The 12299-nt window shown below is 41.3% G+C and overlaps 1 protein-coding gene across 1 annotated transcript in view; it reads left to right on the plus strand.

Moving 5' to 3' along the window:
• GRID2 (glutamate ionotropic receptor delta type subunit 2) overlaps positions 1–12299 on the plus strand; it is a 1421890-nt gene that overhangs the window by 250590 nt on the left and 1159001 nt on the right. The gene's annotated exons all lie outside the window — the stretch shown is intronic.

The raw sequence follows: 12299 nt of genomic DNA on the forward strand, positions 1-12299 counted from the left end.
GAAAATGTTGTTTCAGAAACAGACAATCCATGTGGATTTGTGGAAGGATCTGTGAACAAGACCTTTCAAGGAGAAATTCAGTGGTAGGTTTTGTAGCAACAAGGCGTAAACTGGGCTATTTTAATTGGATTAGAAATGGCTGGACATTGCTGGAAGGCACCAAGTTATGCCAACCAGTCAGAGAAAAAACAGGGGAGGAAATGGCAAGGGTTTAAAAGGGAACTAGATTGCACAGGATCTTTCCAACCTCTTTTGAGAGAAGAAAATCGTGGGATCTTTTGACTTTGTGCATCAAAGATACGTAAGGGGCAAGTCCTAATTCTATTTATTTATTCATTACATTTCTATACTGCCCATGAAGAATGCAATCCACCTTGCACTGAAGTAAAGGGTTGTGATATGAGAAACTGTCTCCTGTAGTTTTATGGCTATTTTTCAAACAACATCATTATAATGCATTGCTACACAATGGTGCTAAAATATCATGCAATATTTGCAATGGTGGGATGTGCTCTTGCTTAATTGCCCATTATTCTGCATTTTAAAAGTGCTTTCAATTACCTTTTGATTATCTGTAAAAATGGGTTTTGTTGTGTTCTATTTACATTTTGCCAAACAAAAAAGAAGTAGCTTCCCCAAAGGCCCTCTGGGAGTTTAGTTTTCTTTATGAAACTACCAAATCCACAGCTAAATCCTTTCCATTCAACTCCCTCCACCCTTCATTTACCCTCTCCTCCTGGTGGGTCTTGAACAGTGACTCCCTTCTATTCCCCAAGTTGTTTAATCTGTGGTAGAGTTAACCAGATCTTTTCCCATTTTACATTCTCAGTCTTAGCACTGGAGCAGGTGATAAAGTATCAGAGACTGGATGCTCCTGATCTTTTGCAGAGAGAATTTTCTCCTGAAGTATGCACAACCAGGCTACGCTATTCAGGGAGAAGAGCTTTCAGTGCATTCCTGGGGTATTTGGTGATTGAAAACTGGCCTGGATAAGGAGAATAACTCTCTTATTCTCTGCAGCAGAGTTTTCAACTAGGTGTGGGAGGATTCAAAGATATGGGAGGATTCAAAGATTTAAGCCCTATGCAGGTGTTTGCCTGCTTGTCTGTAGGGCTAAACTTAGCAGAGGGATATGGACATGCATATAAGCCCTGCCTTCAGTGTCCCTGCATGCCCAGGACCCAGTTAGAAAATGTGTTGAGAGTGAAGGTCTGAAGAGAGCTTGTAAGCACATTCAGCTGAACCACTTACCGTGTTCACATGATTGGAAACCCTGATAAGGCAGGGGAATTCTGTAAATGCATTCAACTGAATGTGTATACACAGCTTCAAATCAGTGTGCAAAGGCCTAACTGGGTACCAGGCACACAAGGATGCTGAGGGCAGGGCTTACATGCATGCACATGTCCCTCTGCACACTTTAGCCCTACACATGATCAGACAACTGGCTGCATAGGGCTATAGTGTTTGATTTTTAGAAGGGCTTCTGGAATAGAAGGGGTGACTTCCAGGAAGCCCTGATCCCCAACAACATGCCTTTAGGGATGAGTGAAATACTAATTTGGTTTGCACTTTAATGTGAACATACCACATTCCAGAACCTAAGTGAACTGGAGCACAGTTAGATGTCGTAACTCATAGATTTGCAAAGTTTGTGTTGCAGATCAAAACAATGTATTCCAAAGATGTGTGCATTTGAAAAAGTGAGCCCCAAAAGCTGGGGGAAAATGTGCACAAAAATGTTTCATTTGATTGAATGATTATTTGCATAAATAAGTACATTTAAAGAATTTGTAATGTAAGTCAATATTATTAAGCCTATATTACAGGAAGTATACGTATATGACCCTTCTCAGTGTCTACAGTCCCCCATACAAAGGAATTGTGAAAGAATGCAGTATTTGCAATAGGTTTGCACATTTTACAATGATGGGCAGCCTGTTGGAAAAAATAACTGCTTTTGAGTCAGCCCAGGAAGCAGTGTTTCTTTCTTGTTTCAGTTTGCTGTAGCGGTCAGGGACTGTGTCGAATTTCTAGATGTTTGAGCTTCCCTTCATGCCTGACCCAGACACCTCTGTTCATCTGGGATTATGGACAAGAGAGCTAAATTCTTCTCTCTAATCCCAGGTGTATATATGCAGCTGGTAATTTAGTCTATCAGATCTCAGCCCTCTTGCTTATGTAGTGTCTTGGAGTGCTTGAGAAGTCTGTGAGCCAACTTTCTAGGCTGGGAGATACTTAGGCAAAGGGAATGTTTGCATCTAGCTAGTATCCTCCACGATAAAGTGAGTTCCAAACATTCATAGAGTTACTGCCAGAGTTATTCCTAACATTCTCCATTTCTCCTTCATATTGTGTTGGTGTTTTTTCCATGAATGGTCACTGAGGTTATTTTGCAGAGATTGATTAAACTCTAAACAACTTGGGACCAGGATACCTGAGAGAGCACCTTCTCCCTTACCAACCTGTGTGGTCACTGAGGTCATCGGAGGGCTTGCTCCTGGTGGATCTATGGCCCAATTGGAATCCACCAGGAGAAGAGCTCCGAATTTTGTTCTAGATATGGAGCAGTATACAAATATTGTAAATAAATAAATAAATAATTGAATTGTACTTTTCCCCCTTTTTTCTTTTCAATTCATTGCAAGATAACTCCAAATGTTATATGTTCCCCTGACTTTACACCCATGTGTATATATACCTGCCAGCTGTGGATCACTTCATTCATCTGCTGAAGTGGACTGTAGTCCATGAAAGCAAAAACCATAATAAATTTGTTAGGCTTTAAAGTGCCACAAGACTCTTTGTTGGTTTTGCTACCGCTGTTGAAGTTTGCTACTGGTTTTGCTCCTTCAGGAAAGTTATTTCAGAACTGACCTTCTTTGATGGTTAGATACTTCTGATTTTTCTCCAACCTAAGTGTATTCCATGAATTAAGTGCACATGATTTTGATGTCAGTTATTTATAGAGACTACTTCTACAGTAAATATTTTGAGAAGGAAAGCTGGGGTAGGGATGTACGAATTGTGTACCTTCCATGCCGCTTGACTTCCGCAGTTTGCAGCCAGTGCTCCGTTCCACCGTTCACAACCCCCTGGAATTCTCTTCTCTTTTTTTTTTTTGCTCCAAAAATTACAAAGATAAATCCGTACCAACAACTGTAATTCCAGTGCCCAGCCGTCTCCATGAGTCTGCATAACATCTGTAAGAATCGCTATTTTTTGTAAATATTTATGTTTTTTTTTTTAAATTGAAATCCTCTTTCTCCATTTACTTGCAGCCAAAACACTTCCTCTTCCTAGGGGCTTCCCAAAAGAAGGCTGCCTTAGGTGTGCCTGAGCGATGCACTCTTTGTTTAAAGCAACGCTGTTTTAAAGAAAGAAAAAACCTTTTAAAATGACCATGCTGCTCCAGGGCTGACATGGTCATTTTAAAAGGTTTTTTCTTTCTTTAAAACAGCGTTGCTTTAAACAAAGAGTGCATCACTCAGGCACACCTAAGGCAGCCTTCTTTTGGGAAGCCCCTAGGAAGAGGAAGTGTTTTGGCTGCAAGTAAACGGAGAAAGAGGATTTCAATTGAAAAAGAACATGCACAAACAAGGTGGTGAGCACAATTCATTTTTTAAAAAACCTTACATATTTATTATCGGAATATACTACACTGCGTTTTTATTTACAAAAATGTCATGATTCTTTGCGGATGACGAAGAAAAGCCGCATGACTGCTGGCTCTGCAGGACCTCATGGTGCCGTTCTGCAGAGGATTCCATGGCACAGACTGAAGGGAATTCGATCCCATTTCAGTCTGTGGCAGAATTCTCTGACATCCCTAAGCTGGGGAGAACATATGGAATCTAATCTGATGTCAAGGGCTCACTGCAAATGGGCATCACTTGTATAATTTTGTCCTGAACCTTCTGCCAATGGAAGAGGGTGCGTCATCCTCACACGTCTGCTCTATTGAAGTGGGATTGCTCACTCTGACATAAGGTCAAAGCATATTAAGTCAAATGGAAGTCCACTTGTCAGCTACCCAAGTGTCCTGGATGAAGAGTTTCAGTAATTTTTGAAATTTTAAATAGTTGGATTGTCTGAAGTGGGTTTGTTTGTTTGTTTATTTATTTATTTATTAACCCTGAGTGCTCATTGGAAGGACAGATACTGAAGCTGAAGCTCCAATATTTTGGCCACCTAATGCGAAGAGAAAACTCTCTGGAAAAGACCCTGATGCTGGGAAAGACTGAAGGCAAAAGGAGAAGGGGACGACAGAGGATGAGATGGCTAGATAGCATCACCGATGCAATGAATATGAACTTGAGCACACTCCGGGAGAGAGCGCAGGACAGGAAGGCCTGGCGTGCTATGGTCCATGGGGTCACGAAGAGTCGGACACGACTGAACGACTGAACAACAACAACAACAACAAGTATCTACTCTTCAACCAATGATTCCCAACAGTGTGCAGTAGGTCTGGCTATGGAGGCATGTGCTGTTGCCAGGAGACACATGAGCTCTTAGCTGACCAATCAGTTGGGAAGCAGATTGTCAACTTGATTTTCTCTCCCTACTCAATGAGGCTCCCTTCTCTCTCTCATTCACATACATACACACATGGTACAATGGCACACAAACTGGAAGTGTATATAAAATAGGGATGCTGGAGAAATTTGAGATGGATTAAAATGAGCTTGGATTTCTAAGAATCCGACCTGCAGAATCCACTGTGGAGCGACCCCCTCAGGCAGCGCAGAGTCTGTGGACTTTTGGATGATTTTTTTACTTTTCTGAAATTTACGCATATAGATTCGTAGACAAATATGTAAGTTTCTGCAGAGGAAATGTTGAATGGAATGGGGGACAATACACTAAATGTTACATACTGAGGTAAATTATGTAAATACTTATGTAAATACTTAGGTAAATATTTATATAATTATTTCTGTATTTCTCTGCATGACGAAAAAAAATATTCACATCCGTCTGTGGGCGGATGATGGAATGAAAGGCTCCTGACAAACCATGAAACACAGACAGAGCAATTTTACACAGTCCGTACATCCCTAAAAATAAATGAAACAACTGTGTGCTTTGGTCAAGCCTGTGCGTTATTCTCGCTTGACCATCACCTTCTGCCAGTGGAGTACCAATGTGATGGGAAAGAAGATCCATCTGATTGACTCACATACTTGCTCACTTAATTTAACACCCTCCCTAGGCTTGTCTCTAGGCTATTTGTGAACCATTGCATGTGTACGGCAGGAAATATACCCTTAAACATTTGGGGTGCCTGCGTTTTACACACTGTGCTATGCATGGCTCTTTGCATATGTATAAAAGTTTTGTTTTTTCCCCCCTATTGATAGCCAAAGTTTTCAGAATACATTGACTCATCGTTGTTGTTGCTGCTGCTGTTGCTGTCGTTGTTGCTTTTGAACCTGCAGTTCAGCAACTAATTCATTTCTTCTTTAACCTCCTGTATCATGGTTATAACCCAGGGACGTGTAGATTCCAGTCTTTTCTTGTAAAGCCAAGGGATTAAAGAGTGATGGTATGTGATACGTTCAGTGTGATTGATAGTGGAATGGATATTGCAGGCTTTCCTGTTTTGCGTGACTTTGTCATCCCTTGACATGATAGTTGTTCCCTGTGGGTTACACAATTTCACTTTCCCTTCAGGTCGTTGTAGGCCAGAACTCTGGCAACTTATCTTCTACTGCCATTTGATTCCTGTCGTCATGGCTGAGATTTGAGCTCTCAGGCTGGATCTTTTATGTAGCCACTGGGTAGGCATGAAGTGTTGAGACACTGGGAGATAACCCTGTGGCTTTCCCTGCAGGCAAATGTGAAAAAGAATCCAATCTCAGCCAGCTTCAATTTTGGCTGCATTTTTGTTTGTTTTTTCACCTCCAGCCTGTTTGTTTAAAAATGAAAAAAAGTAGCAAAGAAGAAAACAAAGCTCCCTCTGGCATGCCACTGATTTATTTTAAAATTTTCATTGCTCTTGGTACATGAATTATGAAGGTCTTCCCCTGCTTACTGAGATTCACCTCCATTGGCTCAGCCCTCAGATTAGGGAAAGAAGAGAGTTCACAACACTGGGGCCGGCCCTACCATTTAACAAACTGAGGCATCCACCTATGGTGACAAATGCTGGGGGGGGGAGGAGTGGCAGCAGCCCCTTGGCCTTCTTTCCTCAGCCCCCCAGTGAGGGTGGCCACTTCACATCCCCCCCCCATAAAAAGGAAAGGACAATAGTGGGTGCAGATTTGCATAACATTTCCAGATGCTAATTTATACCCATAGATGCAACATTAGGAGAAATTACTATAATTTAAATAGAAATACAATACATCTCACCATAGTGAGGAAGACTGTGACCAGGTGGCCTGCACAGTCTAAGGCCTAACTGTTGGTGGGCAACTTCAAGGCACCTGTTCTCCCGGCTTCTTATGGTTCTTTATATTTAAACTGGACTTGGATTAGACAGTCCTTCAAATAGTGGAAGCCTTCAGATAGAGGGTTGTCTTCTGTAAAGTAGGACATATCCCCCCCCACATCCCAGCCATTCCCCTCTGTTGGAGGACAGAGATGTATGTTGCATTCAGCCTGTCTCATCCCAGCTAAACTAGCCTGCTGCCCTCAGGTGTCTTTTGTAGTGGAGGATGTTATCCCATCCCATGGCCTGTGTTGAAGGAAAATTCAACTCCTAGTCTAGTTGGCTTCTATACATGGAATGCAGGGGGCACCATGTTGTCTTTGCCTCAAACAGCAAAATGTCTTGGGCCAGCCCTGTGCAATATACACAAGACACCTCTTCATAGGGGCCAGGAATACAACGTCTAGTTGACCACCGTGGAAAACAGGATGCTGGACTAGATGGACACTTGGAGCAATGCTCTTCTTGTATTATTATGTGTTAGATCACTGAGTTGGACCCCTTGGCTTCTTCCTGTTTGAGCTACAGCCAACGAGAGTGGTAATATCTGCTTGATCCTTCTTTCCATCCCAGCACCTTACAGGTGGTGCTGGCCATCTTGTCTCCCCATTTTCTCAGTCCTTTTTCACTGGCAAGTTTCCAGATGAGTATTTGTTAGATTTCTTTTATGATTACTGAAGCATGGGGTGGGCCCTTGTCTGACCAGATATTATTCCTTAACACCCCAAAGAGCCAATGGGGCTGGGGGCTGGGTGGTGGTACTCACCCTGTGTGTGCTCTACTTCTGAGCTATGATCCCCCTCCCAAACAATACACAAGTGATTCTGGAGGCAAAACATATGAAGACTGGGTATAGATATAGGGTTGTAATCAATATTAGTCCTACTTAGAGTAGATCCACTGAAATGGATTGGACCTAAGTTAGGCTAACATTAGATGCCATAGGTATCACATGTACCAGTGTGGTGTAGTGGCAAGAGTGTTGGACTAGGAGCTGGGAGATCTGGGTTCTAGTCCCCACTCGGCCATGGGAGCTCACTGGGTGACTTTGGGCCAGTCACAGACTCTCAGCCCAACCCACCTCACAGGGTTGTTGCTGTGAGGATAAAATGGAGAGGAGGAGGGTAATGTAAGCCGCCTTGGGTTCCTTGCAAGAGGAAAAAAGGCATGGTATAAATGCAATAAATAAATAAATAATGTACACACACTGCCAGTCTCTTGCCATTTTCACTGTGCTCTGCCCTCTCCATGTACTTAAGCAAATTAGAACACAATGTCATTTCAGAATTATTGATACTATTAATATTCAGATTGCACAGCATCGAGCCATAGTTTGCCTGGAATTGGTTTGAAACAAGTGAAACACAGCAATTCCAGTAATAGTGTTGAAATAAAGTATTATTAAAATGCATTGCACATAATGCAACACCCTGACCTGTTGGTCTATTCAGCTGCTTCCTTTGGCATCATTTGACAATATGTATATTTTTATACATTCATCATAGAAAAATACAGCTGAAAGATGTTGTTGTTGTTGTTGTCTCAAGCCCTATACATTGTGATTTTCCCCAAAATTCTATTGTTTGGAAACTTAAATTACAAGTGAAGTATGTAGCACAAAGTGGTGCTGTTCAAGATTCCAGCTACTTCGTTCCATTCTCTCTCCCCAGTCCCCACCCCCTCAGTTTTCTGCTCCCCCCCTCCGCCAAACAACCAGCATTTTCTGGTTACTGAGCATGCCCATTCCTTATTCCTCATTAGGCTGTGTTTTTTTTGGGGGGGGGGTCCTCCGCTTAGAGATTTTATTTTTTTTTTAAGTTTGTACTTCTGTAAACCTGGGGGAAGTTGTGCACAACTCTGCCGATACCTTCCTGTGGTGCTTTGGTGGTATCATTTTGGCTAAATAAGCAATGACTCAGCCTGAACATCAGAAATAGAGGGAAATAGAGGGGATGATTATTTTAGAAGCAACTTGATATGCAATGCATTTCTTTCAGCTCTAAAATATACCTAAGAATTTTACTTACAAGTTCACAAAATAGGGAAGGCTTTGTGTCTGAATCCGAGAAATGAGAATTATCAAATCTTACAGCTGCACACTCTGTTCTGGCTGTTTGGTTGAGTTCTTTGCTGTTAATCCTCGAGACCCGTATTAACAAGGGCTTTCAGCTACTTCAAAAACAAGCCCATTTTTCAATAGCTGCTGTGCTTTAGGTCACATTGCAAGGCACAGAACATGAAATGTATTATTATTAATTTTTTGTATAAACTACCACAGGCAAGTAAAGGAACAAAATCCAAAGCAGGCAGTTTCATGGGCAAAACTCCGTATCTGAATGTGAAATGGGACTTTTAGACTTTTAAATGGTTTCCGTTCCTTTAGATAAAGGATTCCTGCAAGGGCAGCATAGCTTCCAGCATAGTAACTCAGTGCTGTTGGATTGGAACGCTTCGCCAGTGGGCCAGAATTAAAAGTGGGGTGGAGGAAGGGATAGAAAATTTGCTGACAGCATGTCTGTGCATTGCAATACAAGACAATTGGATGCATGTTAAGCATGACTGGATCTATTCATTTGCCCATCAGCAGTTGGCTTGTTTACCCTGCAACAGCGTCAGAGCTACAGGAAATGGCTCTTTATACTTGCACGATCAACAGAGAAATTTACCTTGACCCCCAGTCTCCCTTGGCTCATCATCTGAAGTTCTTTAGGGGAGGGGACGCTCTAGTTTAATAGAAATGCCAACTAATTAAGCAGCCGCAGAAGAAGAGTGAAATAGCTGTTGTTGTTTGTGGGGAGGGGAGGCAGTTGATGATCCCATGCTACTATAAACTAATGGCCCAGGAGATCCTGATAATATACAAAGAAGAGTTGTAGAGGCCTGACTGCGGTTGTCTCCTTGCTGCATGATGCAGGACTCTGGTTATGTGCAGTTGCTTTGAATGCTGTTATGTAGCCCCTGATCAGTTGCACCGCAGCATTCCCGTAGCACAAGATGGCACATCATCGGCTGCCATTTGCTCCCATGGTTTCCCTCTCTAGCTGAAATGCTGCCCAAGGCAGAGATTTGCTTTGTTAAGTCTGACCTCAGACTTTTCATTTAATCACCTGCCAAGCCCTTTAATTTGCCAACGAATGTGCCTGAAAATGAAACATTAAATGCAGAGCGAAAAGCCCAATTACTTCACACTCGAGTCGGGCACTTGAGCCTCTGTGCTGGCATTGTGATGCAAAGTGTGTTGACTTCTTAGCTCGTCTGAAGAATGCCTGCATCACCACTGCAAATCTATTAGAAATAACAGAAAATTAAATAATTTTTTTCCCCTGCAAAAAAGCCCCTTTTGGGGGGGAATGTGCCTGGCATGTCTCCATTCCTTGCAATCCCAGCTGCTTCTCCCAGCTGCTCGGTGCCCACTCCCATCCCTCTCTGCAGTGCTTGCCATTGAAAAGTAAATACATTCTATACAAATAGCTGTTTACTGTTATGTTAATGGTCTAATTTAAAATTGATGAAAGCACAGGGATTCCAAATGGGGTCTGTCACCACCAGGCTTGCAGTCATTAAGTCACTCCTTTGGAACCAGAGCTATTCCTCACATGAGGGCTTTTCTCCCTCAAGTTTTGGGCTCAGATATCTTCAGCCATCCACTGAAGACCCCCATAATAACACATAGCTTTGCTCCAAAGATAAGGACCGTGTGTAACAATAAAGATGGATGGCTCTGTCAATCTTGGTGTTGCCAAGATTGCTGGCAGGCCTTTGGGGATAGCTAGTCTGGACCTGTGAGAATATGACGGATGGATGCTATGGTTATAGTTCTTGTTGTCTTTTAACATTTTGATATTTTATACAATGTTAATAGTATTGATGATTTAGTTATATTTTTTTACTTTTGTGTACTTCTATTTATACTTCCATTTACAGGTTTTAATTGTACAAGTTTTAATGTTGTGAAGCTGCCTTGAGTCTCAGTACTGGGAAAAAGGTGGGATATAAATAAATATAGTAGTAGTAGTAGTTGTTGTTGTAATTTGAGGTCGCTCATTCCATCCTTTGTCCGCATGAGCTTGTGATATTTTTTTATTTTAAACAAAATAGATGAAGTATGGAAATTTGTACACATTTTTTGGAGTGTACACATGAAAGTGTGCATTTTGTACACATTTTGGCCACATGCACCCATTGAGTAAAGCGTGTTTGTGCACAGTTTGAAAATGCACACATTTTTCTTTGTACATTTTTCAGATGTGTGCATGTTAACAAATGCATTTTTGTTTTGTTTTGCAGAACTCACTGTAAGCTCAGAAATGTATGAATTTCTGACAATGAATTGCATTCAGGGCTGTGTTCGGGTCCAGGAGGTGCAAATAGGATAAATGTGTAAAAGAAAACACACACACACACCCTCAACAGAGTGAATGTCTCACACATCCCTAGTATAGGTTGGACGTGATGGTCTTATAGGCCCCTTCCAACCCTACTATTCTATGATTCTATAATTGTACAACACCAGGAGGGGTTGGGGGGGGGGGAATTTGGCCAGATCAACTGGAAGTGTTCTTAACTTCTTTTGCACATCTGGCTACCAAAGGTGCATATTCTTGATCAGTCATTTTATAGGGAGAACGTACTGTAATGACTGACCCTTCTTCAAACCTTACAACAATTTGTAAAACTACGTGAAGCATTCAATCCACCTAGGGCTGATCATATGCAGCTAGAATCATCTCAAAGGAGTTCACCTAGAAGCTTTGCTCTGATTATGCACTTCTGATTTGTTCTCTGTGTTAAAATTTGTTTGGTTCGCATTTTGATGTGACCTTAACTAACTTCTCACATTCAAACCAACACAATTCAGAACTCAGTTACCCTGCACTTCTCCAATTTTTGCAGTTGAGTTTTCCAATCAAACAATGTGTACAAAAAGGTGAATCTTAGCAAAAATTAAGTTAAAAATGCATTATATTAGGAAAATTACTTGCAGAAAATCTGTATAGTAGGCAAAATTGCATACAAAAATATATGCATTAGAAGTGCACACAAAAATGCATACAATTTTTCACATGTACTCTTCTCTAAAAATTCTCAAAGTTCTGGATGATCTGAACTTCAAATTGGAAACATGAGAAATGGAAAGAAACCAAAACTGACAGATTTGTCTATCCCTATTTACACAGCTCATTAAACTTTATGACCAACATGGCCCATGTTTACTGAGGAGAACAAGACTGAATTTATTTTGCTTCTCCTACCCTGCCTAGATTCCTTGGCTGCATCTGAGCAGACAAAATATGCTCATAATGGGTTATATCAGATCTGGCAGTAGGCACATAATTTTGTGTATATCAGACAGTCAAACCAGCACAGCTTGATTCTTAGATGTGACTTGTGATGTTTAATGAATCAGTAAAGTGACATTACCCCTTTCCCTCTGCAAGGAGGAGTAAATACTCCTCTTTGGTGTATCAAGCAGCATGTGACTTTGAATGAAGATTACTAAATGTCTTGAGGTCTTTTCATGATTATGGTTTTTAAAGGCATCTATTTGATTTTATACCCAGTTCACTGACTAAAATTAATCACCAACCTTGCTAATATAAAGACTTGCCATTTTTTTTTCACATCTGCTCTTTATATCATGAGGGATCTGTAGATTCTGATGGATGGAACTGGATCATGGCCAGTTTATGTATTTTCAAAGGGATACCAGCCATAATCTTCAATCTCTTTAAACTTTGGTGCAAACTAAGATCTCTTTTGCTCCAAACCTGGCCTAAACTCTGTGTAACGCTCCTTCCTCATTCTATTTTGAGGCCATTGCAAGCTTACAAGTAGGGCTTTTTTTTGTCTTGCCCAGAAACAC

This window comes from Heloderma suspectum, chromosome 5 (assembly GCF_057233095.1).
Source record: "Heloderma suspectum isolate Gila_16-S chromosome 5, 16-S_ref, whole genome shotgun sequence".
NCBI lineage: Eukaryota > Metazoa > Chordata > Lepidosauria > Squamata > Helodermatidae > Heloderma > Heloderma suspectum.